Source organism: Gavialis gangeticus, unplaced genomic scaffold (genome assembly GCF_001723915.1).
Source record: "Gavialis gangeticus isolate Ggan-Ray unplaced genomic scaffold, GavGan_comp1, whole genome shotgun sequence".
Lineage (NCBI taxonomy): Eukaryota > Metazoa > Chordata > Crocodylia > Gavialidae > Gavialis > Gavialis gangeticus.
In genome coordinates, this window is record NW_017729026.1 from 43,275,234 (window position 1) to 43,280,560 (window position 5,327).

General features: G+C 46.5%; 1 long non-coding RNA gene across 1 annotated transcript in view; it reads right to left on the reverse strand.

Annotated features, from left to right (window-relative positions):
* LOC109299662 overlaps positions 1 to 4,078 on the reverse strand; it is a 473,863-nt gene extending 469,785 nt beyond the window's left edge. The window contains exon 1 of the long non-coding RNA XR_002097949.1: positions 3,924 to 4,078. This is a non-coding gene — a long non-coding RNA (uncharacterized LOC109299662). The remainder of the gene's footprint in view (positions 1 to 3,923) is intronic.
* Positions 4,079 to 5,327: the final 1,249 nt, after the last annotated feature.

The window sequence follows — 5,327 nt, forward strand, 5'->3', positions numbered from 1 at the left end:
ACACACACACACACACACACACACACACACACACACACTCTCCTAAGGTGGCAGATAAACAGCATCTGATGAAGTAAGCTTCAGCTCATGAAAGCTTGTGCTCTACATATATATCTTAGGCCATTGGCAGACATGAAAAAGGCGGCACAATGGAATCTGATGTGTGATCCCAACAATCACAGCTCCTGCCATGTCACATGTGCAGCACAAGAAATGTAATTGTGGGGTCAAGCATCAGATCCCATCATGTCATATTGCCAGAGCAGGCAGGGCCCAGGGATAATCCTGGGCTCCGCCTGCACTAGCAATCTCTGCTTCTGTAGCTGGGAGTGTATGGCGTATCCCCACAGCTAGGAACTCCAAAGACTGAGGGGGCTTCCAGCAGCTGGGAGCTCCATCCCCTGATTGGCTCACCCTGATTCCCCCCGCCCTCACATCAGCTGACACATTCTCCCAGTCTTCAGAGTTCACTACAGGCTGGGAGCACTGGCCACATGTTCAATTAAAGATGTGACAGAAACCAACACCAATATTATTAGATGTATTTTGTGTGATAACTTTGTTGCTTATTCCTGCTTTTATCACACAATTAATTGAATGAACTTGTGGCCAGGTCACTACTTAAGATGCAATTATATAAGAATGCTGTCAGCTTTGCTAGTATACCTTTCTGTGTGGCCAAGCTATCCTAGACAGCACGTCTGGATGATTTCCCCAAGTGTACAAGTCTTTACATTCTGATGTAAATATGTGAGTTATAATACCTATGAATCAATCTGGAGCTTCATTCTTCAGGATTTGGTCTGAGATCAGAGCTATCATTTGGGTTGGCAGGCCAGATCTGGACCACTTCACTTCTGATAACCCCATCTCTGGCAGTGGAGCCAGCAATACCATCATTAACCCTCACATTCTGACTGTGTCCCACCACTTGCTTGGTCACCAAAAGGCATACCCATCCGCAACCTTGACCTGGAAATTTGGTGGCAGGGCAACCAGAACCCATGGGGTTAATGATGGTGCCACTTGCCAGTGCCAGTGGTATAACAAGCACAGCTGATGTCTAGTGAAAACCCTGAAGGAGAGATGAGGAGGTGTGTGCAAGGGTTCTAAGAGCAAGAAGGATGCGGATTTCGAGACTGGGGTAGGGGAACACATGGTTCTGGGAGGGGGGACAGGCAGAATACACAGATCTGAGAGTTGAGGGGGAGGTGTACAGCTCTAATGGCAGGGGAAGTTGGGGGGTGGACCACATGGGTTCTGAGAGTTCCACAGATGTACAGTTGCAAGAGTTTGCAGGGTATATGGTTCAAACAGCGTTTGGGGGACACCTGGGTTCTGAGACTAGGGGAGGGGGAAGTGGTTCTGAGATGGGGGACAGCAGTCTTACTCATTCTGGGAACCCCTAAACAGTCCCTAACTGAGTTGCAGAGTGCTCTGCCCACCCTGGCTGTTGCTTGCAAAGCAGCAGCAGCTGGGGACCATTTTGGAGTGCCTGGCATGGATATACTGCTAGGGCATGGACTCCATAGAGGTGGGGGGTGATTCAGGCACCCCTCCTAACTTGGCATCCAGGGCAGGTGCCCCTCTTGCCCACTTCTAGTTAAGCTATTGTGCCCTACCACCATTGAAAGGCTTCCCCACCCCAGATCTTAACCAGGAAATTCTGTGGTGGGGCAAATGGCAGCAGCATTAACACCTTGACTGCTCGGCTTGCCAACCCAGTGGTTCTGGCAGGTATAGGGGTTAACACCACCATTGCTTCCCACACTGCAGAAGTTCCAGCCCCATTAAGCATGACTTAACCAATCACAGGTCACTTAGACAGCCCTCATCTAAGACTAGAGGCAACTATAAGCAATTGGCTTAGGTCAATTTATTCCAGGATCAGGTCCTAAAATAACTCAGTAAACTTTTTAGCTGTTGATGACACTGAATTTGGGGAATTAAAAGAGAAACTAACATGTCCATATTGTATTTTAATATTCTAGATGTAGTTCTTAGGCCTGACTCTATTTCTGATTTTTAAAAATGCTTAGACTTGACATGGCAGCTAATTTTTTTAAATTAAGGGATGAATCCTGCAAAGCCTAATCCATATAGATATCTTTATGGAATACATAAAGTTATCTATTTAGGGATACAAATTAAATAGCTTTGAAAGTAAAATTCTCAACTTCAAGTGGGATACTGATGTAGGGATAAGAAACTTGCCCAGTTGTGTTTTAATGAAAATCTGCACAAGTACCATTTGGGGAGAAAGGCCCACATTGTTATATGTAGGGACATGGCAGAGTACACCTGACATTGCATTGCACTACTGTACAAATGTACAGTAGCCCATCTAACCAGTGCTGAAATATGAAAAAAGTATTCTTTAACTTTTCTCAACTTTCCTCATTCTATTTTGCAGTAGTCGAGAAAAGTGGGATATGACAAAATCACGTATGCTCCCTTCAGTTAAAACACTACAATACCAGGTCAGTGCTAACAAGAAAATAAGAATTTGTATTTTGAGCCACAACAGCATTTCTAAAATTGTTATATTTTAAAAGTGAAAAAAAGTACAATTTTCAAAATCAGCATACATTTCAACGTATGTGTATCCTATTCACTGTAGACTAAAAAAGTCCTAACAGCTGTGTGGTAAGTAGTAAGTGTTCCCAAAGTGAGCATACACAGCAAACTAGTTACAATTTAGAAACCAGAATAGCTTGATAGAAATTATAAACTTCCGGGCTCAATATCAACTATTAAACAGAAATTCTTAAACATATAATTAATAATTATTATAATTTTCCTACAAGTGGTTGCTGTCTAATGTGTTCATACCTGCCTCCTTTCACTAAATAAAAACAAGTTTTGTTGTGTATTTAAAATAACATTATACTGAACTAAAGGGGTGGTGGGACTGTCAGCCACAAACAACCAAAAGCTGTTAAAAGAAACAAGTTAATTCAAACAGTTGCTCTTGGGTAGGTAAGTATCACAGCACATATTGTAGTACCATCACGTGCTAACTTTGAAACACCCCCTTGACACCTAGGCACAATGGATGAGAACATAGTTGCAGTGTTATTTTTGAACTTCCTTGCTTTTTTTTTCAGTCTGAGTCTCAACCTTAACATTATCTCAACTCTAGACTTTTATCTGTGAATATCTAAGTCCTGTCTTGTGGAAAACTAATTACTAAGCTACTGAGAGGCTTCATAATGTCCTGCATTTAAGTCCTGAACATCATACATAATGCATAGGAAGCAGTCTCTGCACTCTGATTACAGAACACTGTCATTAAGTGAGCAAATTAAAGATGTGAATAATTCACTGGCTGAGCTTATTGTCAGTGCTGCATTGTGAAATTAGAATTTCTAATAAGTACTGCAATTTTTTAACCCAATTAACACAGAGAACATCTTGAGTCTGATTAGTACAATAAAAATTATTACCTTATTCTTTTGCTTCACAACAGCCAAATTAAATACTGTACTTAATTATGCAGCATTCACTGCTTCCATGCTAAATATAAACCCCCAATATCATTTTAATAAGAGTTCTAATATTTAAGATGCAATAGAAAAATGCACAACATGAAGCTGTAGTTCATTTTTTTACTGCAAAGTTGGGGGAGGTTGGTTTTAAGACTTTTGATAATCAGTTTTAGCATCAGCGGTCACCCATGATGTTACTATTAAAGTCCATTTTTGAAACAAAAAAGGTATGGGAAAAATAGGATGGATATAATGGCCAAAGTAATCATTTTGAATCGACTACCAATACCTTGCGCTTTAACTTTTCTTCTTTTAAAAATAGATAAATCTCCGTTTTGCCCATCAGTGGGTTGAAACTGAGCAGACAAGCTGTTTCAAAAGAGCACTTTAGAAATAGACTTTCTAAAACCCAGGAAAGAGAAGCAGGTTTCTTACCTCAGGTCCCTCTGGCACGGGATCACCTCCTTCCATCCTCGCCGGGTGAGGAGTCCGGCTCAGCAGGCAGCAGGTTGATCTTCCCCCACACCCGGCGCCAGCTGCCATATTAAATAAAGCAAACGATCCTTGAGGCTGCCGCTTTTGTCTCCTAATATTTTTCCCGTGCTGTCTTTTCATGCCCACCCCCCGCACATCTGGCGATGAACACCGCTGGCTGCAGCTGTTGCAAAGTGCTCTCCCCTCCCACGTCTGTCCCTTTCACCCAACCTGGGGAAGTTGGATCCCCGAGCCGGGCTGGAAAGGATGAGGCGGTTTAGCAATGAGGTTTCCTGGATCCCACCCCCCCACAACCTCTCCTAAAAGACAGTGACTGCAGCAACCGTCTCGCGGCTTCGTCTAGTTATTTCAGCCTGTGCGTGCAAGAGGGAGAGAGAGAGAAAGCAAGAAAAAGAGGAGCCAGAAAAATCAGGCAGACTCAATGCAAATAGAGAGAAAGAGCAAGACCGAGGGAAACACAGAGACCGAGGGAGAGGGAGAGGGAGAGGGAGAGGGGGTTGTCAGTGCAGATAAATCTGCATATGGAAATCAGGGTTATCCCGGGCACAGTTTTAGTTAACCATGATGTGCTGCTTTTTTAATTGGGGGGAGGGGGGGTTATACAAACAGAAGAGCTTTTCTTTGCAGTCAGCAGAGGGGGAGGAGGGGCTCTCCCGGCTCACGACACCACAACTTTTCCTTTGCTTTCTGTAGAGGAACTTTCCTCCCTGGGATGAAAGTTTCAGGCTCTGCTTCCAGGCAGCGGCGCCGGGGAGCGGCTCCCGGAGGGGCAGCGCCCGCTCCCCGCTCCCACGCGGCTCCCTGGGGGCCTGATCCTGTCCCGAGCAGGACCCGCGGGATGCTCCCCCGCCGCGCGCCCGCCTCTTCATGGGCTCCTCTGCGGGGCTCTTAGTGGGAGTGGGTCTGGGTGCGGGTCAGGCGTGTGCCTGTGCCAGGCCCTGGCGCCCACACCAGCTGGAGTGTGTGTGTGTGTAGGGGGGTGTCCGGCTGGAGTGTGTGTATGGCTGTGCCAGGCCCCGGTGTCCACACTAGCTGGAGTGTCGGTTTGTGTGTGTGTGCTGGGGTGTGTAGTGTGTCAGGCTGGAGTGTGTGTGTGAGCGCGCGCGGAAGGGAAGGGGTGCCAGGCCCCGGCGTTCACCCTGGCTGATGCCCGCTAGGAGCGGAGAGGGTAGGAGCTCCGATAGGAGTTGCGGGCTCCAGCCGGCAGGGGCATTTGGAGGCGGGGCTTGGGGGAGGAGGGGTGCCCATACACAGGGACAGCGGCTGGAGGCGGTGCCGCACGCTGGGGAGGGGCGGGGCGGGGCGGGGGCCAGGCAACGCTTGGGCGGGAAGGGGGGCGAAAGA